General features: G+C 45.2%; 1 protein-coding gene across 1 annotated transcript in view; it reads left to right on the top strand.

Moving 5' to 3' along the window:
- Positions 1-27,251, top strand: part of rims2a (regulating synaptic membrane exocytosis 2a) — a 749,410-nt gene that overhangs the window by 397,422 nt on the left and 324,737 nt on the right. The window lies entirely within an intron of this gene.

The raw sequence follows: 27,251 nt of genomic DNA, 5'->3' as shown, positions 1-27,251 counted from the left end.
TGAGCTCAACAATCAGTGGGCTAACTTTTCAACTTGCACCCAGACGTGAAGCTGGCATTGTGGTTCAGCTGCCCATTGCAGAAACCAGTTTTGATAATGAGTGGCTGATTCGCAATGCTTGTTTCACACCCAGACAATAATTTGAAAATTTACCCCACTGTGCTCTAAGAAGCAATCCGGAAAACTCTTTGGTCCCATAACTGAGACCCGCGGAACAGTCGGAATCCAGGCAAGGACTCAGTTATACGGGAACCCAGTCTTGCCACGGAAATTGCTGTGTGGCCTGTTGGTGGCTGAGCCATTGTCCGCCTCAATCATAGCCCTTGTTGTAACAAGTGCCAGGGGAAGAGGAACTCCCTGAGTCGAGAGTTCCTGCATCCCAGCTTTCAGAGGCATACGATTGGCAGAGGTGCACCTGGTCAACTCAGGCATACCCCCACTAACACTGGCAGCTGTGGGGCCCAACATGAGGGCCCATGCTGGTGCTTTGGTCTGGACTCCCAGAGATTTCATGAGGTCAAAATTGCTTTTTTTTTAATCTTTAAAGGGCCCTTCATAATATTGGGAGGGGAGCCACAGGAGATAGCTACAGCGTGTTTTGGGGGCCATCCGCTGGGTTTTCTGATGATTGTACAATAGTGGGCACCATGGGCATTTACTCATGCCAAAGAACTAATGTCAACTTCGTGAAGTCCACTGGGATCAGCAGCGAGTCAAATCTCAGCATGATGGCTGGGATCTCTGGTCTGCAGGTTTTCAGGACTATTATCATGATCTATTTACTTCACTGTTTCTCGCACAAGCATCTACCGTACTGTTTGACTCACTGCGCGCACAGCCACTGTAAATTCACTGTGGGTTATTAAAGACAAATGGGTGAAATTCCATGTGGATTCTCACACTTGTCTGCTGTAACTGCAGAGGATGATCTTTGCAAACCTGGGAAAATGGTATAAACATGTTTACATAAGCCTCCTTTTTCTGTTTTCTTTTAACAATTAATTCCTTTCTCATCCAGAAGGCATTAGCTGTGAATGCTGTACCTTTTCCATTCAAAGAACTATGCTTAGTTTGTACCTGAACTATCTCTTCCCTGAATGTCCTCCATTGCTCTGTTACTGCTTGAGCTTGCAATTACCTTTTCCAATCTATGTGTGCTAAGTCCCTTCTTAAATCACTAAAATTAGCTCTTTCCCCACTTGAGCATTTTGACCTTTGATATTTTCTGTTCTCTGGCGGCACAGTGGTGCAGTGGTTAGCACAGCAGCCTCACAGCTCCAGCGACCCGGGTTCAATTCTGGGTACTGCCTGTGTGGAGTTTGCAAGTTCTCCCTGTGTCTGCGTGGGTTTTCTCCGGGTGCTCCGGTTTCCTCCCACAGCCAAAAGACTTGCAGGTTGGTAGGTAAATTGGCCATTATAAATTGCCCCTAGTATAGGTAGCTGGTAAGGAAATATAGGGACAGGTGGGGATGTGGTAGGAATATGGGATTAGTGTAGGATTAGTATAAATGGGTGGTTGATGGTCGGCACAGACTCGGTGGGCCGAAGGGCCTGTTTCAGTGCTGTATCTCTAAATAAAAAAAATAAAATAAAAATCCATAATTACGTTAAGCCAAATTATGTTGTGGCCACTGTTAGCTAGATGGTCTTCTACTGGAATACACTCCACTTGCATGACTCCATGACCCAAAACCAGATACAAAACTACTTCCTTTTTGAACTGGAGACATATTGATTAAGAAAGTTCTCCTACACATATATCAGAAATTCTTCTCCTTCCATATCCTTAACATATATATCCCAGTCGATATGAGGATATAGTTAACCTAATATTACTACTTTATTTTTATTACACGCCTTTGAAATTTTCCAACAAATTTGCTCATCTATCTCCTTACTATTTTGAGTTCTATAAAAAAAGCTCCCAACAATGGGGGGATTTTAAGTAGCTGATGGGGGTCTCAGCCATCGGCTGAAGAGCCGGTGAGAGCCCCACCTTGCCGCCTCTGCGGAAGGCCCACCGCATTGTGTGACAATTAGGCACTGAAGTGGACAGTGGTGGGCCTTTCCCGGGATTAGACACCCCAGCGATGGAAGTCCCGCCTGCTGAGAGATGCCAGCCAATCAGAGGAGGTGGTGGCTGCTGCTGGTAATGCACACACCAGTGGCCAAGGATCGTCACCAGACCCAGGCCAGAGATGGGTCATGGGCAAGGGGATTGTCGAGGGAGTTGGCAACGACACCAGGGGATGGCTCTCACCCTCTAAGGAAGCAAGGGATCCCCTCCCTCCCAGCAACAGAGCCGGCAAGCAACCCTCACAGGTAGGTTTGCTTGGCGTGCTCTTGTGTGGCAACAGGCCCGCCCGACTCTGGGTTAATAACTGCGGAGACAGGATGAGGCCCTTAATTGGGCATTAATTGTCCACTTAAGGGCCTCAATTTGCCTCGGGTGGGAAGGCTGTCCACAGGTCTTTCCACCACGGACTTAATTGGGGTGGAAATGGGAAGGTGGTGGGGATCCCCCCCAATCCCGCCTGATTAAATGCTCTCCCTGGCTCCTAACTCGCCACAGGGGAGAACATAAAATCCCACCTTCAGATTCAGTCCTAGCAGTCTCTTTAAAACTGTAAAATCATCCTTAATCCTGCCACACCCCCTCCTTTTCCTTCTTTAGCATTCCTGAATACTTGGTAACTAGGACTATCAAGGCCTTGTTAATGCAACTATCTCATAGTCCCATGTCACAATTTGTGCCTGCAGCTCACCAACCTATTAGTTATACTACAGACATTGACGTACGAAAATTAGACATCTCCTTTGTTACTTTTGCTTTTTTTTTCAATCTGGTCCTTGTGATTTTGGGGATATTTCTAATTTTATTGCTGTTTATATCTCTCTGATCTCATTCCACTCCTTTGTACTATTTTCTGGTTCCTCTCACCAAATAAATTCAAAATTCAAGGTTGAGCTTGGAGTCAGTACAGAAAAGAAAATATCTATTTGGACTTGTGGAGCATTCCTTTTGGTGTTGGTGTTGGTTAACTCATTTCACTGGAAGTGCTTGGGTAGGGATCAGATGACTGTATCTTTAATATGGGGCCATGAGTTTGATTTATGCCTCTACCCCCTGGGCATTAAACGGCATCCTGGCAGAAAACTAAAAAATTCAGGTTGTGTTATGGCGACCAATCCTTTCTACCCAATTTTCTCCTTTGAACTCTTCCCAGATGCTGGTTCATGCCCAGGCAGTACAGACAAAAATCTATCCCAACTATTTCCATTAGATCAGGCTACCTGATTTGGACATACACATGTGGTCCCTCTGCTTAACTCATGTTTGGGGAAAGTTTGGCTGTAGGTCAAGCATAACAGCGTTTTCCGATGTTGGATTCTGGATTAGGACTCTCTTATGGCAGGTTTCAGTTGGTAATGGCCGCAATGTTTTTTCCTGCCAGATCTGAGGCCTTCTGAAAGAGCACACACTGATGCTGCTGAGTGCTCATGCTAATATATGGAAATTACCCAAAACTGCATAGCAGCGGCAGTGCTCTAAATCAGCACCTGTCACTATGAGTTTAAAGAGACATACTGGCTTATAGTAACAGAAGTGCTTCACTTTGGAGCCTTAAGCCTGGAGAAGCTTTAAAAATTGATTGCTGGACTTATACGAGCAATTAGCGTAGATTTCTTTGCTTTGAAACTGGACATAGCTGATCTTATCCTGGACATCTTGTGAGACCAACAAGACATTTTTACTTTTATGCAAAGTCAAAGGTTCTAAGCTTCAGTTTTTGGCAGTGGGCACTCCATTGTTCACTATGTTAATGGAAGAAAAGGAGGAAGAGCAGCACAGAATGGAAGAATAGAGACTGAAAAGACATTTGAGGAGGATGCAGCTCACAAGATAGTACACCCCGCAACCCCACCAAAAGAGTTTAATGGCTATCCAAATGTTCTGAAGAGGAACTCTAAATGAGAGGGGTTGTTCTTCATCGAAGCTTTAAGAGAGCTGTGGGCCTGGACAGCTTTATCTGTTGCTTCGACCAGGTGAGAAAGAGGTCTAAGTTTCCCTTTAAGCCTTCACCTGGTCTTACTGTAACAGGATTTTATTTTTAAATACACTGTGTTTTAGCTCCCCCTTGGTGAAGTCTTGTTCACCACTTTCCAATTATAAGGCAAAGAAATTAGCACAAGCAGGCGTTCTTAGGTTTAAAGAAGAAAAGTGAAATTTATTAAAACTTAAACTCTAATTTGGTTAATGCCTTTGGATACACAATACACCCACGCTAGCATGCAGATAGCGACAGAAAAGAGCAGAAGAAAAATAAAGTGGAAAGGATTGAGGCAATATCTGAAGAGTTAATTGTTACTGTGCTTCGAACTCACTGTAGAGTCCTTTGTAGGTAGTTCTTGCTTGTAGGTAATTCTTGCTTTTCGTTGGGGCCCAGTATTCTTCTTAAACCTTGTTCACTGTAGGAGACTTTTCTCTCTTGGGGTTCATGTGTCTTTAATGGATTCCAAAGCTGGCGAGAAAGAGGTGGGAGCAGACAGGAGGAGAGGAGGTCTGCTTCAGTCCAGGAGCCAAGAACTTTCTGTCTTCAAACACTGTTTCTCCAATTTAAAACTCTCAGTTCAAAACTCTGCAACAGCCAGTTAGTCATGTGACTGGCTGGTCTGAACATGTCTGTTCTGTGTATTGGGAGCAGGGATTGGATCCTTTGTTCCAACACTGTCTGCTAATATGCAAAAATGTCTTTCCCGCTAGGGGCCTGAGCAATTCCATTGTAATCGGCCCTCTTTTCTTCCCAGCAACAATTTGAAGTTTACTGTCCATGTGGCGAATTAATGTACCTCATTCTTGGCAGGTGGGGACCTGCATGACACTGTACAAGTTATCATTGGACTTATCTTTAATGCCACTCGGTCCTTTTAAGCAGCAACAGAGGATCTGTGATATTACCCAGGGTTCCAACTGGACATGTACGTTTTGGGTTATTTACACCATGTTTAGGAGAGCAGCACATTTATTCAATTTGGCAAGGCAGGAAGGAAGAAGTGTGGCAGAGATGTACAGCTTGATCAAGGTGTTGAGTTCTCCAAAGTGCTTTATGGACCTGTAGGAAAAAGCACAGAACCGAATAATGAGTGATGGTAATCACTAAAAAATAAAGTAGACGTTGAAGGCTAAGGAGGCTCTTGTTTGTCTGCTGCTCTACAGGGATTCCATGATGAATGTGTAGGTCTGCAATCTGTCGATGTGCATGCAGCCTGTCTTGTCCACAAACCTTACTGTTTCTTAGGTTGGCTGAGTGCGCATTGTCAGGCTGAAATTGCAAGGCTTTGATGCCAGTGCTAAGTTTTGGAACATCTCACAGAGAGGGCTCCAACATAATAAACCTAATTGTAGATCTTTTACTCTCATTTAGTAAGGCTTCAGCTGGCAGATTAACCCATTGAATTGTTCTATTCCTTATTTCAAGATTAGAAAATTGAGGTGTGTCTTCGTAGTCTTAGAATCAGTTAACTGGTTCAATCCATTCGCCATCATCAGACCAGCTAATTGTGGCACTCCAGATTATGCTACTGGCAACGGTGAAGCATCCAGATGGAAGGAGATTCTACCCTACTGTGCTCAAACTGATGCACAAGAGGACCAGAAGAAGTTAATCCTCTTGTGTCATCAGGACATTGACCAATGAGCTGGGGAGGAGGGAACAATCTCTCCGCAGGAGTCAGTATGTTGGTCCTGGAGAACAAAAGTTGTTTGATGGAACCTCTGGCACCATCGCCATGATAAGTTTGTGAGGGTGCAAGTGTCGCGCCAGCAACCCATGGTTTCAATGTGGAGCCTCCTAGCTCCACATTCAGGCAAGTAAACACTTTTTATACTTAACCCTTTTGCATCAGCCCCCAGTAGTTCTTTTAAGGATCACTGGTTAGGTTGCTTTAAGCTGAACAAAACTGACTGCACCATGCTCAGTGTTCTCCAGGCATGGAATGGCCATTCATGCCATATTGCACCTTTCAGCACCTGTTTCACACCTGAAAACCGGTGCTGCATGATCCAATTGATAGGCCACTATCTGCTTAAATCAAGGCAACTTGATTTTGACTTGAAGCCCTAATCAAGACACATGGGGATTAGCACTTAATCATTTCAGTTATTGCTGAACATTTTTTTTGCATCATGCTGGTATCTCTACATTGCAACCATTGGTAAAGCCTTCCATGAGCAACATCATCCCCATTTTCACCTGTACAAGTGTGATGAATTCCTTGGTTAAAGAATTAACATTACAAATCTAGCTAGAGGTCTGCTCCATGTATTACACACACACCTTCCTATTACACCATAACAAGTTAAATGTTAAACTTGAAATTGGTACTTTACTTCTTCATGCCATAGAACTGTAGAAATTCAGAGCACTGACTTTGGAACATTGGCTGAAATTGAATTGCCAAGGAAAGACAGGTTCAGGTACTGGCAGGGGGTTAAATCCCCCAAAAATAGTGTCAGGTCAGATACCAGACGTGATCCACCCACTTCCGGGTATAACATGGGCAAGTTTGCAGGCGAGTGGGGAACACCATGCAGCACAGTCACCCATCGCATACAACAGTGTACTGACCTGCTCACTGCTTGGCTTTGTAGCTAGACCCGATACGGTACAATAACGTGGCAAATCTTTGATACTGCTTCGGCCATGCCTTGGTTTCATTTAGGCCCACGACTTTTTTTAAGCTATCCGGTAAAGGTAGGGACTTTTCCATCATTCTTGTTTACCGTTGCCACCAGCGCTGCCACCATATAATATTTTGCTTACTGTTAGACTAGTACAGAATATCTGTACTGCTATGGTTAGCATCTTCCAAGCCTGTATATGAAGGTTCCATACATGTGTTTTTTTTTATTTCCAAAATATACTTTATTCATAAAAATCTGTAAAAAAAAAAAATGACAAAACAGTTCGAAACAGCACCAAGTCAAAAAAATACAAACAGTGCAAAGGAGGTCCGTTTCCTTCAATATAGGAGTGAGTTGCCTCACAACCCTTCCATTTCATTTTTCATGCCATATACATTTTACAGCAAGTGAAAATTTTCCTGATACAGTTTGAGGGGTTTTCCATTGATCCAGCCCCTCCGTTCAGCTTGGTGGGGGGACCTTACACTGTGGTCTTTCCCCATTGAGCCTTTGCTGCGGCTGCCCCAAGCTTTAGTGCGTCCCTCAGCACGTAGTCCTGGACCTTGGAATGTGCCAGTCTGCAACATTCGGTCGTGGACAACTCTTCGCGCTGGAAGACCAGCAAGTTTCAGGCCGACCAAAGGGCGTCTTTCACCGAATTGATAGTCCTCCAGCAGCAGTTGATGTTTATCTCGGTGTGCGTCCCTGGGAACAGCCCGTAGAGCACAGACTCCTGTGTTACAGAGCTGCTTGGGATGAACCTCGACAAAAACCACTGCATCTCTTTCCACACCTGCTTTGCAAAGACACATTCCAGAAGGAGGTGGGCAACCGTCTCTTCCCCACCACAGCCACCTCGAGGGCATTGTGCGGAGGGGGTAAGACTTTGGGCGTGCAGGAAGGATCTGATGGGGAGGGCTCTTCTCACCAGCAGCCAAGCTACATCTTGGTGCTTGTTTGAAAGTTCTGGTGATGAGGCATTCTGCCAAATGACTTTGGCTGTCTGCTCGGGGAACCATCCGACAGGATTCCACTATCTCCTTTTCCCTTGGTGTTACATCACTTCTTGTAATGAAGTATACAGCACGATTAGCATATTTTACCGAGTAACAACCCAATGTCCAGTATACCACATTATACTACATCTACCAACCTCCAGTCTGAAAAACAACTATTTACTACAACTCGCTGTTTTCTGTCCTTAAGCCAATTTTTTATCCAATTGGACACTGACCCTCCTAATCCATGAGTTTGTTAACCAACCTTCTATGTTGCACCATATCAAACACTTTCTTAAAATCCATATAAACAACATGCAGTGCATTCCCATCATCAATCTGCTCTGTTACTTCATCAAAAAATTAATTAGATTAGTCAAGCATGATCTGCCTTTTACAACTCTGTGCTGTCTCTCCTTAATTATCTCGAACCTCTCCAAATGTCTGTTGATTTTTTTCTCTGATTATTGTTTCTGAAGCTTTACTCACCACTGATGTCAAGCTAACTGGCCTGTCATTGGTCGGACTGTCCTTACACCCTTTCTTGAATAAAGATGTCACATTTGCCATTCTCCAATCCTCTGGCACCTCCCCCCTGTCTAGGAAGATTGGAAGATTGTGGAAAGTCCTTCCACTATCTTGATCCCCACATCATTTAGCAACATGAGTTGCAAGGCCTAAGCTTAGCCAATATTTTTAGTACCTCTCCCCTCTCACTTTTTACCCTAACCATTGCCTGTACTCTCTCCACTTCTACTGATATTTTGTCAGATTCCATTTCCTTAATGAACACTGATACTAAGTACTCATTAAGTATATTAGCCTTGCCCTGTACCTCTAAGCATATGTTACCCTCTTTGTCCCTAATATGCCCCACACCTCCTCTTGCTACTCGCTTACTATTTACATGCTGGTAGAAGGTTTTTGGGTTCTCTTTGATGTTGACTGCCATTCTATTCTCATATTTTCTCTTCACCAGTCTTATTTTCCTGTTCACCTCCCCTCTCAACTTATTGTATATGGTCTTGCTCTCACTTGAAGAATTCACCTTACATGCAGCATACACACTTTTTTGTTTCATCTTTATCTCCCTCGTCATCCAAGAAGCCCTGTTTTTGGTTCCCATACCTTTTGCCCTTGTTGGAATGTACCTAGCCTGTACCTGAAGCATCTAAACATAACTCATTGTTCTGAAACACCTTTTCCTACCAGTCTTTGGCTCCATTCTACCCTAGCTAGATCCCCTCATTGCTTTGAAATTTGCCCTCTTCCAATCTAGACATTCTTTCTTATTTTGTTCCTTACTTTTCTGCATTACTAGTCTAAACCTCATGATACGATGATCACTCTTACCCAAGTGTTCCCCCACAGACACTTGGTCCCCTTAGCCCACCTCATTTCCCAGCACCAGATCCAGCAATGCCTCCTTTCTAGTTGGGTTGAGAACCTACCTATCAAATAAGTTCTCCTGAACATATTTCAGAAATTCCTCCCCTTTCTTACCCTTTACTATAAAATTATCCCAATTGATATTTAAGTAATTAAAGTCCCCGAGTATCACCACTCTGTAGTTCTTGTACATCTCTGTGATTTCCCTGCAGGTTTGCTCCTCTGTCTCTCTCACTATTTGAAGGCCTATAGAATACCCCTAGTAATGTGATCATACCCTTTTTGCTCCTCAACTGTAACCAAATGGATTCTGTCCTTGCCCCTTCAAGGAAATCCTCCATTTCCAACACTACAATGTTTTCCCTAATCAGTTGTGCCACCCCACCTCTCCTTTTTCCTACTTGTTTTGTGGACGCTTCCACTGCTGTGGCTGCTGAAGTTATAAACAATCATAGATCTTGTTCTGATCACTGCCATTCCCAAATAGCTACTCCCCTTGATATTTCTATTCTATTCTTTTGAACCGTGTTGAGCAGACTGCATTAGGTCTCTCAATGAACAGCAATAGGTTTACTATATTTTTCATAATCTGTGCATGATGTATGAAAGAACAGAGGAATTTGTCATGGCCCTAAATAGAATAAACACATTTCAGAAGCCAGCAACCACTCAAAATCCTTTGAAGATGGATTTATTTTGCATATTTCAATTGCAAATATGTGAATCCATTCTTAAAAGATATAGGGAGGAATTTTTGCAAGCGAGGGCAGAATAATTTAGGTGCATGTGGGGAGTTAAATCCCCTAAATGTGATGTTAGGTCAGGATTCCGCTATCATCATGCCCTTTTCTGTCTTTCACCTAGGCAGGTTTGAAGGCGAGGGGGGAGCCCGCTTGGAGCTGTTGGGAAGGTAATTAGATTATAAAAACAGACAACTAAGTGCCTCCTTAACCCTGCATTTTGGCTTTAACAGTCAGCAAACCTATTTCCTAGCAAATTGCTAGGGTCAACCAGGTGAGTGCACAGCAGGGAGTGCTTCTTCAGTGAAACTGACAGGCTGGGAACTGAGGGGCTGCAACCATGGCCAGGTGAGAGGCTGCTGCTCACAGCACTGCTTCTCAGAGAGTACTTTCACTGCTCGACTGGTGATTGCCAACTTCTTTAAAGTCACTTCACCTGTCTTGCACTTTTCTCACCTTCAGCTGCACTTCCCTGCTGTCACCCTCACCCTGGCATGGGAGCAGCTTATGCAGCTCTACCTTGCACGTCTGATGAGGACTAAGATGGCAGCAGGAGCAATGCCATCAGCAGCAGCACCAGATGCTTTCTCCTCAGCCACATGCCACTCCACAGGACAGAGGGGATTGACAGAGATCCGCTCGAAGGAATTGAAACCACCAACACAGGGTCTACAGGCAGAGGATCAGCTCTTTTGACATGTGTCAGCACCAGTGCCTCCGGAGGCTCAGGTTTTGACGGCAGGTCATTACTGACATCTGCAACCTCCTGGAACAAGTTCTCCTTCTCAGTGAGTCAGTTGAGCATGTATTGTCAATGGTTCTCAAGGTGCCTGTCACTGGAGGGAAACCCCTCCCTGCATCCCATGCACCCACCCTCCATCCCATTTCTGCCTATCCCTGATGTTATGCACTCTCTTCTGCAAGGACAGTAAGCAGAGAATTATGAAAGTTAGAAATGGATTGTCTGGATAGGAGGGAAGAACAACATTTATGGAGGGTGACTGTGATGCATGGGTGTGAGAGGCCAAAAGGATAAGGGTGAGCCTGAATGATGCCTGTTCAGTTGCAGATGTGAGGCGCCTGGAGAGAGAGGAATGGGTGGAACTGCATGGTGTGTTGTTCTGAGGAGTGTTTTTTAAAATTCTATCATGATGAGAGGCCTATAGAATACTGGCTAGGCCAGCATTTGTTGCCCATCCCTATTTGCCCTTGAGAATGTGGTGGTGAGCTGCCTTCTTGAACTGCTGCAGTCCACCTGGTGTAGGTACACCCACAGTGCTGTCAGGAAGGGAGTTCCAGTTATTTTGACCCAGCGACAGTGAAGGAACGACAATATCGTTCCAAGTCAGGATGGTGTGTGGCTTGGAGGGGAACTTGCAGGTGGTAGTGTTCCCATATGTCTGCTGCCCTTGTCCTTCTGGGGGGTAGAGGTCAAGGGTTTGGAAGGTGCTGTTGAAGCAAACTTGGTGAGTTGTTGCAGTGCATCTTGTAGATGGTACACAGTGCTGCCACTGTGTGCCAGTGGGTGGAGGGAGTGAAAGTTTAAGGCGGTGGATGGGGTGCCGATCAAGCGGGCTGCTTTGCCCTGGATGGTGTCGAGCCTCTTGAGTGTTGTTTGAGCTGCACTCATCCACGCAAGTGGAGGATATTACATCACACTCCTCATTTGTGCCTTGTAGATGTTGACAGGCTTTGGGGAGTCAGGAGGTGAGTTACTCGCTGCAGAATTCCCAGCCTCTAACCTGCTCTTGTAGGCACAGTATTTATATGGCTGCTCCAGTTAAGTTTCTGGTCAATGGTAACCCCATCACCAGGATGTGGATGGTGGGGGGAATTCAGTGATGGTAATGCCATTGAATGTGAAGGGGAGATAGTTAGAATCTCTCTTGTTGGAGATGGTCATTGCCTGGCCAAGAGCAGGTTCGAGGCTTGTGTGGCACTGTGCAGAAGAATGCTAGGCAAATGAGAGAGTGGGTGTGGCACCTGAAAGTTTTATGCCACTCACCTTTCCTGCCCTCCTGAGGTCCTTGATTCTCTTGGTGCACTACCTGCAGTTTGGAGCAGCCACATTCATGCTGCTAACTTCTTTGGCAACTTGCATGTATACTTGATTGGTTGGAGAGGTTGGCCTCTTCTTCCTGTCCTAGGGAAAGATCACCTCACTGCAGTCCCTCAGATCTTGCCGTAGGACCTCCAGGTAATAGTGTCAGACCTGGGGCAGCAGCCTTCTCAGGTCTCCTCTCCACTCTTGTGGTTGCTGAGGCTTCAAAAATCCATGTGCAGTTTGTGACCCTTACTGGTATCCCTTTAATTAGAAATTCTTTCTTTGACAAATCTGGTGTGTGATCCCGCCAGCCTTCTCTGATTGGTCAGGGAACCCGGAAGTGGGATGCTATTGTTATGGCTGAGTTGAAGAGCCACAGCAAACAAAGCCCGCTGCAGCTGCAAACCGGTTCCTGATCTGCTGTTTCAGCAACGACTAAGAGTTGAGAATTCTGCCCAAGAGCTCTGCTTCCTCTGAAATGGTGTTTAGATTATTTGAGGGCCTTTAGGTGATGATGAGCAATCATCTGATTTAACAAGCTGCCTTTACATATCAATCAAATACTTAGATCCAGCCTGTTATGTCTTCTGGTTCCCATAAGTAGAAATAATCACGCTGTAGACTTGGCAAGGCTGGAGCTCTTTGTTTATTCCATTCAGTCTCCATGCTGCCTGGCAGTGAATCTGGCACACTGGAACACATTTAAACATAACAATTAGTTCCTAGCTCTTTAAGAATGATATAACAATATATAACATCACTGTTTCAAACATAATGCCTCTATATCCATATAACTGTTCCAATTGTCAACTTTTTTTTCGAAACTAAAGATTAACAATCGACTTTTAGAAAGAAACTGAATCCCTTTTAAAGTATTTTTTATTGCTTATTTTCTTTTCTAAAAATATTATTCACTGTATTGCTTAGGTGGTTAGATGTTGTGCCTCCACCTTGTAGATTTAGCATGCATCATTCTCAGTGGTGAGTTGGCAGGCTGCAATGTTGTGCGTGTTGCTCCTGGTGTTGTAGGGGTCGTGCCTGCTGGTGCTATTGTTGTGTCACTTTCTGGTGACGTCGTTGTTGTATCCCTGGGTATGATATTTCCACTGCTGTTGATGATCTTTTCTGTTTTTCCAGCTCAGGTGTAGGTCGAATATGGACTCTGTTCCTTCTCATTTACTTACTGGTTTTGGTCTCAATGATGTATGACCTTGGAGTCTCAGCTTCACCAACAACTTTTTCTGGGCTCCAGGTTTTCATGATTGCACCCTGTACATGTGCAGTTTTTCCTTTCAACAGCTTAGGTAGGGATTTAGCGTGCTTGTTGAAGTGTTGACCTCCTTCTACCTGTGCTTCATTGAGCTGTTTTCTTACTTCCTTCTGGTCACTTGGAGGATGTGTCTTGCTTGGCAGAGTTGTCATGCTTTCTTCCATTCAACAGCTCTGCAGGTGATTTCATGTTAGCCTTGCGAGGTGTGGATCGAAGTGACAATAAGGCAAGGTTTGGGTCTTCCTTTGTCTCTCAGCATTTTGCAAGGTTTCTTTTGACCGTTTGGACGTGTCTTTCTATAAACCTGTTGTCCCTGTGGGTAGTGTGGTGATGAGGTGATGGTGTTGAACCCATACTGTTCAGTGAATTCCTTAAATTCTATGGATGTGAATTGGTTGCCATTGTCACATATTAATCTTTCAGGAAACCCTTGCTCAGCGAACAGAACTCGTACTGCTGAGGGGATTGTTGTGGCTCTCAAGCCTTTCACCTTCTGGACAAAAGGGAACTTTGAGTAGTAGTATGTGACTATGAGGTACCATTCTTGATTGTGTGTGAATAAATCGGCTCCTACTGTATGCGATGGTCTGAGTGGTACTTCAGTAGCTATCATCTCCTCTTTCTGTTGTGTTTCTGTACTTCTGGCATACATTGCATGTAGACACCATATTTTCGATGTCTTTGTATATGCCTAACCAGTACACAGCTGATATAGCTCTGAGGTTATACTTCTGCATTCCCCTGTGGCCTTCATGTATCTTCTGGAGGAGTTCTTCCTGCATTAATTTGGGTATGATTATTCTGGATCCGGCTAGCAGAACACCATCTTCTAGCGAGATGTCATCTCTGTATTGCTGGCTGTGTATGCTTTATCTTGTCAGGCCATCCCTGTATCACTTGCTGAGAAAGCATCTGTAACTCCTGGTCTTTGCTGGTATTATCTCTAATTTTGCTAAGATTTGGTGGTGTTACATTCACCAGGTGATGAATCTTTATACCTAGATCTTCTATCTCATATTTCTCCTGTGGTGACAACTGAGATAGGGTATCTGTCAGCACCATTTCTCTTCCTGGCTTGTGTTTCAGAATGAAATCATAACTCTGAAGCCTCAAGAGTAACCGCTGCAGTTTTGCTGGTGCTTTGCATAGATTTTTCTTGTAGATCTGCTCAGTGGACGATGATCACTCTCCACTATGAATTTTCTCCCACAAAGATATGCATGGAACTTCTCACATCCATACATGACTTGCCAAAACTTTCTTTCTATGTTCGCATATCTGGTCTCAACTGATGTTAGAGCTTTGGATGCAAATGCTATTGGCTTTCCCTCTTGTACCAGGGCTGCTCCCAGTCCTTTTGTGGAAGCATCGACTTTCAGAGTGACATCTTTCTTTCTGTTGTAGTATGACAGACTTGTCTTCTTAAATATTACCTTTTTGAGTTTGTTGAAACTCCTGTCAAGTGACTCCGACCACTAGTACTCTACATCATTTTTCATGAGCTTCCACAGGTTTACTATGCATTCCGGCATATGCTGTAAGAAGGAGCTCATGTATTGGATCAAGCCAAGGAAATGACTCAACTGTCTTATCTCTTGGGACTTCCATCCCAGAGATAGCTGAGATTCTTTCAGGACTCGGCTTGACTCCATTAGGTGTGTACACCATTCCGAAGATCTGGCATTCTGTCACTTTCACAATCCATTTGTCTGCATTTAACTTGATCCCAGCTTTCCTTTTTCACTCCCTGGCTTCATGTGGATGGTAGTCATGATCTTTTCGTCTACACCATGTATCTGGATATCATCAGCTGTGCCAGCTGCTCCTTTACATCTTTGGTATGTCTCATCTGCTTTGTGCTGGAATACATCCTGGCTCACTTTAAGGCCAAAAGGTAGACCCAGGAATTTGTACCATCCAAAGGGTATGTTGAATGTTGTCAACAGCGAAGATTCCTCGTCGAGCTTCATGTTCCAGGACACATTTCTGGCATCAAGCTTGCTGAAAACTTTTGCCCCTGCCAGTGCAGATGTGATCTCTTTCAGTGTTGAAATAGGGTAGTGATTTCTCTTCATTGCTTGATTATTACCTTTAGGATCCAGACAAATTATTAAATGTCCATTTGACTTCTCTCTCAACACGATGAAATTTACCTAATCTGTAAGCTTTGTGACTCAGGTGATCACTTTCTTTTCTTCCATCTCTTGGAGCTCTCTTTCAAGCTTTCCTTTTAGTTCTGCTGGTACTTTACCTGAGGAATGAATCACTGATTTAATCGCTGGGTCAATAGTGATATGATACTCAAAATCTTCAAAGCATCCAACTGTCTCATCAAAACACTCTGGATACATTTGTACCAGATCTTCATTGCTTCTGATCTGAGGGCACTTTTCAATGGATGGACCATCTTCAACCCTCAGTGTCGGCTACTTCACCTCATGGTTTACTGAGATAATCTGCAGCTCTTTGCAACTGCTCAACCCCAGGATAGCAGGACCATCTGTTTCAGTGATGTAGAACATACAGTGAACATCTTTTCCCTTGTGTGTCCCTTTGATTTGGGCTGTTCCTAGCTGTTGAATCTCAGTTCCCCCACATGGCATTATCATAGCATTGTTTGGTTTCAGAGCACCTTTCCTTGGATAACCATTTTCTTCCAAATTTCCAGGGAAGATCTGCCATAGTCTGAGAAGGATTATGTTAACCTATGCTCTGGCACCTTCAGACTTATCATTATGGGCTGATTTCTCACACTCTTACAGATCTGAATAGTTGTGTGAATTTCTTTTCTCTGGGAAGAGTTGCATCCTGACATTTCATTCAGTTGTATGGTTCCTATGTCTATTGTGTTTTCAAACTCGTTGTCATGTTCTAGGATATGGATGTTTTGGTTTCCTTTCCTACTCATTCGCCCTGTTGTTCTGCCTCTGGTGGCTCATCTACCACCTTCTTCCTTTGTTCTGCACATCTTTTCCCAGTGATTGGACTTTCCGCAAGCTCTTCAGATTGATCCATATTCAGGACATTTCCTGCTGTCTGTGAATTAATGTGGTTGTCCTCAGCTCCTGCACATCTTTCTCTCTGGTGTGCATTTTTTTTTGTTGCTATTTCACTGCATCAACTCTACAGCCTTTCTCTTGGCTTAACTGAAGGCTAGCCATTTGGGTAGTCAGTGTCTTCATCTGTCTGTTCTTAGCTTCATGTGCTCTGGCAGTATCTACAGCCTGTGATATTGTGAGCTTGTCCTTCACAATGAGAGCTTTTTGTACTTCAGGTTGTGCAGAATCCCAAATTAGCTGAACTATCAGCCTTTCACCTGTGTCCTTAAATTTACATTTTCAGGCTGCATTTTTCAATCTTGTTAGAAAATTGTCAATAGGGTCACTTAATTCCTGTCTGAGGCCTTGAAATTCATATTGGTAGATCTGATGATTTGATTTTGGCTGGTGATGGGTGCTGCATTTTTCAAAAAGTTTGTTTAGGTTTCTGCTGTCCTCTTCACACAGTTCCCAGCTATTAAACAAACTTAAGCCTTTATCTCCAGCCCACAGAAGAATACAACTGACCTTTTCCTCTTCACTAGTGCATTTTAGAAAACTTCTGAATGTCAATCTGCACTTTTGTTTAAACTTCTCAAATGCCTCTACGACATCATCAGCTTCTCAATTTGTTATGGGCTGTAGCTGTGCATTCATTGCCAGTGGTCATTTTGTTTTGTATTATTCACTCAGTTTCTCTCTCTCTCTCTCTCTCTGGCACTAATTTGGGTCAATTTTGTTTCTATCTAAGTCAACATTGAATTCATTTAAAATGTTTTAGGATTTCTCACAGGCACCTGCTGCCACCATATTATGTCTTCTGGTTCCCATAAGTTAGAAATGATCAGGTAGGCGGTGGCGTAATGGTATTATCATTGGACTAGTAACCCAGAGACCCAGGGTATTGCTCTGGGGACATGGGTTCGAATCCCACCACAGCAGAAGGTGGAATTTGAATTTAATTAATAAATCTGGAATTAAAAGCTAGTCTAATGATGGCCATGAAACCATTGTCGATTGTTGTAAAAACCCATCTGGTTCACTAATGTCCTTTAGGGAAGGAAATCTGCTGTCCTTACCCGGTCTGGCCTACATGTGACTCCAGACCCACAGCAATGTGGTTAACTCTTACATGCCCTCTGAAATGGCCTAGCAAGCCACGCAGTTGTATCTAACCGCTACGAAGTCACGGACGGACCACCTGGCATCGACATAGGCACCAGAAGCGACAACGGCAAACCCAGCCCTGTCGACCCTGCAAAGTCCTCCTTACTAACATCTGGGCGCTTGTGCCAAAGTTGGGACAGCTGTCCCACAAACTAGTCAAGCATAGTCATACTCATGGAATCATACCTTACAGACAAAGTCCCAGACACTGCCATCACCATCCCTGGGTATGTCCTGTCCCACTGGCGGGACAGACCCACCAGAGGTGGTGGCACAGTGGTATACAGTAGGGAGGGAGTTGCTCTGGGAGTCCTCAACATTGACTCCAGACCCCATGAAGTCTCATGGCAAAAGGTCAAACATGGGCAAGGTAACCTCCTACTGCTTACCACCTACCGCCCTCCCTCAGCTGATGACTCAGTACTCCTCCATGTTGAACACCATTTGGAGGAAGCACTGAGGGTGGCAAGGGCACAAAATGTACTCTGGGTGGGGGACGTCAATGTCCATCACCAAGATTGGCTTGGTAGTACCACTACTGAGCGAGCTGGCCGAGTCCTAAATGACATAGCTGCTAGACAGGGTCTGCGGCAGGTGGTGGGGGAACCAACACGAGGGAAAAACATACTTGACCTCGTCCTCAACAATCTGCCATGTCTGTCCATGACTGTCCATGACTGTATTGGTAGGAGTGACCACCGCACAGTCCTTGTGGAAACAAAGTCCCGCCTTCACATTGAGGATACAGTCCATCGTGTTGTGTGGCATTACCACCGTGCTAAATGGGATAGATTTTGAACAGATCATGCAATGCAAAACTGGGCATCCATGAGGTACTGTGGGCCATCAGCAGCAACAGAATTGTACTCAACCACAATCTGTAACCTCATGGCCCAGCATATCCCCCACTCTACCATTTCCAACAATCCAGGAGACCAACCCTGGTTCAATGAAGAGTGCAGGAGGGAATGCCAGGTGCAGCACCAGGCGTACCTCAAAATGAGGTATCAACCTGGTGAAGCTACAACCCAGGACTACTTGCATGCCAAACTGCATAAGCAGCATGCAATAGACAGAGCTAAGCGATCCCATAACCAACGGATCAGATTTAAGCTCTGCAGTCCTGCCACATCCAGCCGTGAATGGTGGTGGACAATTAAACAACTAACTGGAGGAGGTGACTCCACAAATATCCCCATCCTCAATGACGGGGGAGCCCAGCACATCAGTGTGAAAGATAAGGCAGAAGCATTTGCAACAATCTTCAGCCAGAAGTGCCGAGTTGATGATCCATCTCGGCCTCCTCCTGAATTCCCCAGCATCACAGATGCCAGATGTCAGCCAATTCGATTCACTCTGTGTGATATCAAGAAACGACTGAAGGCACTGGATACTGCAAAAGTTATGGGCCCTGACAATATTCTGGCAATAGTACTGAAGACCTGTGCTCCAGAACTTGCTGCGCCCCTAGCCAAGCTGTTCCAGTACAGCTACAACACTGGCATCTACCCTGCAATGTGGAAAATTGCCCAGGTGTGTCCTGTACACAAAACGCAGGACAAGTCAAACCCGGCCAATTACTGCCCAATCAGCCTACTCTCAATCATCAGTAAAGTGATGGAAGGTGTCATCAACAGTGCCATCAAGCAGCACTTCCTTAGCAATAACCTGCTTGGTGATGCCCAGTTTGGGTTCCGCCAGGGCCACTCAGCTCCTGACCTCATTGCAGCCTTGGTTCAAACATGGACAAAAGAGCTGATCTCGAGGTGAGGTGAGAGTGACTGCCCTTGACATCAAGGCAGCATTTGACCGAGTATGGCATCAAGGAGCCCTGGCAAAACTGAGGTCAATGGGAATCAGGGGGAAAACCCTCCACTGGCTGGAGTCATACCGAGTGCAAAGGAAGATGGTTGTGGTTGTTGGAGATCAATCATCTAAGCTCCAGGACATCACTGCAGGAGTTCCTCAGGGTAGTGTCCTCAACCCAACCATCTTCAGCTGCTTCATCAATGACCTTCCTTCAATCATAAGGTCAGAAGTGGGGATGTTCGCTGATGATTGCTCAATGTTCAGCACCATTCGTGACTCCTCAGATACTGAAGCAGTCCGTGTAGAAATGCAGCAAGACCTGGACAATATCCAGGCTTGGGCTGATAAGTGGCAAGTTACATTCGCCCCACACAAGTGCCAGGCAATGACCATCTCCAACACGAGAGAATCTAACCATCTCCCCTTGACATTCAACGGCATTACCATCGCTGAATCCTCCACTATCAACATCCTAGGGGCTACCAATTACCAGAAACTGAACTGGAGTAGCAATATAAATACCGTGGCTACAAGAGCAGGTCAGAGGCTAGGAATCCTGAGGCGAGTAACTCACCTCCTGACTCCCCAAAGCCTGTCCACCATCTACAAGGCACAAGTCAGGAGTGTGATGGAATACTGTCCACTTGCCTGGATGGGTGCAGCTCCAACAACACTCAAGAAGCTCGGCACCATCCAGGACAAAGCAGCCCGCTTGATTGGCACCCCATCAATAAACATTCACTCCCTCCACCACAAACGCACAGTGGCAGTAGTGTGTACCATCTACAAGATGCACTGCAGCAATGCACCAAGGCTCCTTAGACAGCACCTTCCAAACCCGCGACCTCTACCAACTAGAAGGACAAGGGCAGCAAATACATGGGAACACCACCACCTGCAAGTTCCCCTCTAAGTCACACACCATCCTGATTTGGAACTATATCGCTGTTCCTTCACTGTCGCTGGGTCAAAATCCTGGAACTCCCGTCCTAACAGCACTGTGGGTATACCTACCCCATCTGGACTGCAGCGGTTCAAGAAGGCAGCTCACCACCACCTTCTCATGGGCAATTAGGGATGGGCAATAAATGCTAGCCTGGCCTGTGATGCCTACATCCCTTGAATAAATAAAAAATAAACTTTAGACATGGGCTGGAGTTCTTTGTTTATTCCATTCAGCTTCCATGCTGCCTGGTAAGGACTGCTTTGGACCAATACGGTGTTCTGTGTCATGTGACTCCAGTGTAGCAGTGAATCTGGCACACATGAACACACATGCGAATAACAATTAGTTCCCTAGCTCTTTATGAATGATATAACAATGTATAACAGCCTGTATCTAGGACCTTTCAGCATGCCAGTGAAGACCAAACTTTTCTGGTCAATTAAATTGCAAAGTTGCAGCAACAGTTGCTTTTTGATACTGTCAATGTAGGAGTGGGTAGTGCAGTGTGATCACCCAAGTATTCTATAGTTATATATAACATAAGATAGCAGATGTGCCTTCAGACTTCAAGCTGGGTCTACTAGAACTTCTCTTAAGATAAACAGCTATTTGAGGACACAGTTAAAGTGACCTTCAAATTAAATTAAAAATAACAACAGAGTTAAAAGCTATCAATATAATGAATGGTCAATTCCTAAAGTTGCAATGCAGCTTCTCTTCAAAGCAAAGCAGATTTCCTTTCAGCAAAGCAAATGCCTCTGGGTTTAAAAATCCTAGGCAACAGAACAGTTGGCTGTTCAATAAAAAGAAGTGACATTTGCTGGCCTTATATCTTAGTAGCCATTCAATGGTCCAGATATAGTACCTGTAAAACAGATTGAGCCAAAACTCTACTGGACCAACAGCATCAGATATACCCACCAATAATTTCTGTTTCTAACCAATGTTTCCTCCAAGCTGAATGAGTCTGTGGCCATGCAGCAATGGGGAATGTGCCACTCAGGACACAAACAGCAATCCCTCTAAGATACACACGTGTGGCAATCTGAAGGGGATCGCACAGTGCAACAGATGGGCTACACACAGTGCAGAGGAATTAGAGGGAATGCTGCTTCGAACCCTGCAGATTACATAGGATCAAGGGGAGACCACCTGTTTACTGTGCCATTAAAGGAGCACCCTAGTTGCCCACCACAGCTGGATGGGAGGCATCTATTATGATACAGGGCAGTGTGTGTGTAAGCAACATTGGGGGCCCAGTCACCCATACAACTGGCAGAAATAAGGGGAGGCGGTGGCGTAGTGGTATTATCACTGGACTAGTAACCCAGAGACCCAGGGTATGGATCTGGAGACATGGGTTCGAAGCCTACTACAGTAGAAGGTGGAATTTGAATTTAATTCATAAATCTGGAATTAAAAGCTAGTCCAATGATGGCCATGAAACCATTATCGATTGTTGTAAAAACCCATCTGGTTCACTAATGTCCTTTAGGGAAGGAAATCTGCTGTCCTTACCTGAAACAAAAACACGAAATGCTGGAATCACTCAGCAGGTCTGGCAGCATCTGTGGAAAGAGAAGCAGAGTTAACGTTTCGGGTCAGTGACCCTTCCGAAGAAGGTGGTGGGACAGTGGTCTACAGTAGGGAGAAAGTTGCCCTGGGAGTCCTCAACATCGACTCCGGACCCCATGAAGTCTCATGGCATCAGATCAAACATGGGCATAGTAACCTCCTACTGTTTACCACCTACTGCCCTCCCTCAGCTGATGACTCAGTACTCCTCCATGTTGAACACCATTTGGAGGAGGCGCTGAGGGTGGCAAGGGCACAAAATGTACTCTGGGTGAGGGACTTCAATGTCCATCACCAAGAGTGGCTCGGTAGCACCACTACTGACCGAATTGGCTGAATACTAAGGGACATAGCTGCTAGACAGGGTCTGCGGCAGGTGGTGGGGGATCCAACAAGAGGGAAAAATATACTTGACCTCGTCCTCATCAATCTGCCTGCCGCAAAAGCTTCTGTCCATGACCGTATTGGTAGGAGTGACCACCGCACAGTCCTTGTGGAGACGAAGTCCTGCCTTCACATTGAGGATACCATCCATCGTGTTGTGTGGCACTAACACCGTGCTAAATGGGATAGATTTCGAACAGATCATGCAATGCAAAACTGGGCATCCATGAGGTGCTGTGGGCCATCAGCAGCAACAGAATTGTACTCAACCACAATCTGTAACCTCATGGCCACTCTACCATTACCATCAAGCCAGGAGACCAACCCTGGTTAAATGAAGAGTGCAGGAGGGCATGCCAGGAGCAGCACCAGGCATACCTCAAAACGAGGTATCAACCTGGTGAAGCTACAACCCAGGACTACTTGCATGCCAAACTGCATAAGCAGCATGCAATAGACAGAGCTAAGCAATCCCATAACCAACGGATCAGATCTAAGCTCTGCAGTCCTGCCACATCCAGTCGTGAATGGTGGTGGACAAATACACGAAAAGCAGGACATGTCCAACCCAGCCAATTACTGCCCCATCAGTCTACTCTCAATCATCAGTAAAGTGATGGAAGGTGTCATCAACAGTGCCATCAAGTAGCACTTCCTCAGCAATAACCTGCTCAGTGACGCTCAGTTTGGGTTCCGCCAGGGTCACTCAGCCCCTGACCCCATTACAGTCTTGGTTCAAACATGGACAAAAGAGCTGAACTCAAGAGGTGAGGTGAGAGTGACTGCCCTTGACATCAAGGCAGCATTTGACCGAGTGTGGCATCAAGGAGCCCGAGCAAAACTGGAGTCAATGGGAATCGGGGGGAAACTCTCAGCTGGTTGGAGTCATACTTAGAGCAAAGGAAGATGACTGTGGTTGTTGGAGGTCAATCATCTGAGCTACAGGACATCACTGCAGGAGTTCCTCAGGGTAGTATCCTCGATCGAACCAACTTCAGCTGCTTCATCAATGGCCTTCCTTCAATCATAAGGTCAGAAGTGGGGTTGTTCGCTGATGATTGCATAATGTTCAGCACCATTCGCAACTCCTCAAATATTGAAGCAGTCCATGTAGAAATGCAGCAAGACCTGGACAATATCTAGGCTCGGGCTGATAAGTGGCAAGTAACATTTGCACCACACAGATGCCAGGCAATGACCTCTCCAACAAGAGAGAATCTAACCATCTCCCCTTCACATTCAACGGCATTACCATCGCTGAATCCCCCACTATCAACATCCTAGGGGCTACCATTGACCAGAAACTGAACTGGAGTAGCCATATAAATACCGTGACTACAAGAGCAGGTCAGAGGCTAGGAATCCTGCGGCGAGTAACTCACCTCCTGACTCCCCAAAGCCTGTCCACCATCTACAAGGCACAAGTCAGGAGTGTGATGGAATACTGTCCACTTGCCTGAATGGGTGCAGCTCCAACAACACTCAAGAAGCTCAACACCATCCAGAACAAAGCAGCCCACTTGATTGGCACACCATCCTCAAATATTCACTCCCTCCACCACCGACGCACAGTGGCAGCAGTGTGTACCATCTACAAGATTCACTGCAGCAATGCACCAAGGCTCCTTCGACAGCACCTTCCAAACCCACGACCTGTACCAACTAGAAGTACAGGAGCAGCAGATGGATGGGAGCATCACCACCTGCAAGTTCCGGTCCAAGTCACACACCATCCTGACTTGCAACTATATTGCTGTTCCTTCACTGTCGCTGGGTCAACATCCTGGAGTTCCCTTCCTAACAGCACTGTGGGTGTACCTACCTCCCATGGACTGCAGCGCTTCAAGAAGGCAGCTCATCACCACCTTCTCAAGGGCATTTAGGGATGGGTAATAAATGCTGGCATAGCCAGTGACGCCCACCTCCCATGAATAAATTTTTAAAAATTATTTTTAGGTCCACCAACGCATCAATTTTAAAATTCCTATCCTCATTTTCAAATCCCTCCATAGCCTCGCTCCTCCCTGTCCCTGTAACCTTCTTCAGCCCTACAATTATCCAGGAACTCTGTGTTCCTCCAACTCTGGTCTCTTGTGCACCACCCACTTTCATCACCTCAGCAATGGTGGCCATGACTTGAAGTCAATTACATAACAGCAGCATCAACTAGAGCTAGCATTTATAAAGCATCTTCATCATAAAGAATGTCCCAAGACACTTTACAAGTAGGTTTAAGGGAACATATGCCAAAGCAGGAAGGGAGAGTTTGAGAGGGTAACTGAAGGCTTGAACATTCAGCTGCCTAGACTCTACGCTCTGGAATTTGCTCCCCAAACCTCTTTTCCTCTCCATCTCTCCTTTAAGTTGCTGCTTAAAACCTACAGGGACTAAACTGGGTGTAATATTACTTGTCCCTTTGGTATGTGAACTATTGTAAGACTCACAGGACTACAAGTAAAATCCAAAGAAAAACGCGGGTTTTTATTATGTAACAATGCCACCTGCAAGTTCCCCTCCAAGCCACACACCATCCTGACTTGGAACTATGTTGTCGTTCCTTCAGTGTCGCTTGGTCAAAGTCCTGGAACTCCTTCCTAACAGCACAGTGGGTGCACCTACATCAGATGGACTACAGTGGTTCAAGCAAGCGGCTCATCACCACCTTCCCAAGGGTAATTAGGGATGGGCAGTGAATACTGGCCTAGCCAGCGATGCTCACATCCTGTGAAAGAATAAAAAAAGCAATGATAATCCCATATTGTAGCTCAGAGGTGCAGCATTGCAAACTTGAGATCCTGTCCCATCTGCCTACATTTTACATTTAACGATTAATGGTGTGCACCATGTGTCCAGCCATAGTGTTGGACTTTGGATAATGGGGTGACAATGTCACATGTCAGACTCCCCACCTGTCAGACATGTCATGGAATGGTATTCCTGCATATTGTGGCCCATTATTGGAGATAATTTCTTCCGGCAAGCCAAATCGGCAGAACAGAGCACTGACTGTATCAGCAACCACTGCACTTGACGTATCTCGTAGTCGCCTGATGATTGGAAACCTGATAAAGTAATCTGTAACAAGGAGGAAATCATCACTTTGGACATGAAATAAATCTGTGCTGATCTTCGCCCATGGATTTGAAGGTGTTTCATGTGCGAAAAAGGTTTCTCTTGATTTGGCTGACAATTGGTTTTGCAGGATTTCATCATCGTCTCAACATTACTTGATTCCTGGCCAGAAGACCATCTCTCTGGCGAGGTGTCAGGTACATTTTATTCCCAAATGCCCTTGATGCGGTTGGGTTAGAATATCTGAATGCCGAGCTTCGGGTATCAGGACTTGTTTTGCTTTGAAAATCACCCCTTGTGATGGACCGAGCTCGTCTCAATACAGCCAGAAACAGCATTGACATTCGGTTACTTCCTGTATGGTGTCAGGCCATCCTGTCTCAATCACCTTCCACAACAACAATAAGGTAGGATCACGTGCCACCTCATCGCTTAGTTGCTCACATTTGTGGGGTCTGAAACTCATGAGATTGATCTTCGGGACATCCTCAATCTCAGTATCCACACTGCGGACATGCAAATCTCGCGAAACATCCGCATCTTTATGCGGGATAGGCAGCCTGCTCAGTGTGTGATGTGACCATTTTGCTACCCAGTTTATATCAGATGTCACAATTGTAGCCCTGGACCTTCACCAAAAGCTTCAGCAAACACGGAGGAGCACTCTTAAGCGATTTGCACCATATGGTTTCAAGTGATTTGTGGTCAGTCTCCACGCTAAAATGTTTTCCGAACAAGTAGGTGTGAAACCTAGTGATAGTAAAAAACAGCTAAGGTTTCACGTTCGATGTTAGAGTAATTGGATTGGGTTTGCGACAAACTCTTCGATGTGAAGGCGACTGGCTTCCCTACCTACATGATGCAGGTGCCTAATCCTTGGACGGTTACAGCCTCCTGCTAAGAGCCCTTCTGCTCCTCCTCCTGTTCCCCTTCTTTCTTCTAGCAGTTGTTGTGCGCGGCCTTTGCTTATTCTTCCAATCATGCCCTGTTCCAAGGTGCAGACCTACTGGTGCATGCATGTATGGAAGCAACAGGTTTATGCAGAAGCTTAGAAGTCAGCAAAAAGTCCTTTAGCACCTGCCCTGTAGACTTTTTTAACTTGAAACAACTACGTAAATCCCCAAAGACTTGTAGAATTGTACCAATCACCGACAGAAATCAACCAGCAACGAAGCTGTAAGTCGTTGATAATCTCTTTGAATAGTGCTGGTGGTGGATCCTTCATGCTGTTCAATGCATGTTCAGCTGTGCAAGTTTGAGAGAGGGTGTTGGTTGGAACATGGAACTCCAAAATAGCAGTGCTGGCTTAAAATTAATGTGTACATTGATTGACATCACAATCTGCCTACTCTACATATTTATGGCGGACGCTAGGTGCATACACTCTGACACCTTCACCAAAATTATCTGGCGCAGATCATAGATCATTGTGCACATGCACAATGGACACCATTTTGGTTTCCGTGCAGCACTTGTAGCGCCCATTCAATGGGCCCAAGCCCAATTTTGCACTCTTACCTCTTTGACCAAGGATTTTTTCACCAGTCCTGATGTCTCCTTCCTTGGCTTATTGTTAATTTTTGTCTGATTACATTCCTCTGAAGCACTTTGGGACATTTTAGTATGTTAAAGATGCTATATAAATGCAAGTAGTTGTTCTTGTTGAAGTATCAGCCTAGATTATATGCTCAAATCCTCAAATTGGGCTTCAACCCACACCTTTCTGACTCTGAGTCAAAAGTAACACTAAATCAAGTCTGACATTGAACACACTGTCATGCTAGGCCCCCACCTGTCAAGAATGAGGCACATTAATTTTGTCATGAACATTGATTTTAAACTGTCGCTGGAGTGCAGAAATGACTTGTTAAACAGATCAGCCGTGGCTGGAAAAGACATTTGCATATTAACAGACGGTTATTGGAAGGACAAAGGACCATTGCCTGACACATTCAACCCACAATCGACCTTGATCACCAGGTATTGTAAGAGGAGCATTCCAGAGACTACTAAGGTGATACAATCCAAGACGTGGTCAGACCAGTTAGTCACATGACTAACCTGCTTGGCAACCTGAGGTTTTCTGAATTGTACAAACAGTTTGAACTCAGACTGTCTGTTTACTCCTGGACTG

This window comes from Heterodontus francisci, chromosome 5, assembly GCF_036365525.1.
Source record: "Heterodontus francisci isolate sHetFra1 chromosome 5, sHetFra1.hap1, whole genome shotgun sequence".
Lineage (NCBI taxonomy): Eukaryota > Metazoa > Chordata > Chondrichthyes > Heterodontiformes > Heterodontidae > Heterodontus > Heterodontus francisci.
Note: the sequence above shows the minus strand (reverse complement) of the source record. Positions and strands in the feature narration are given on the sequence as shown.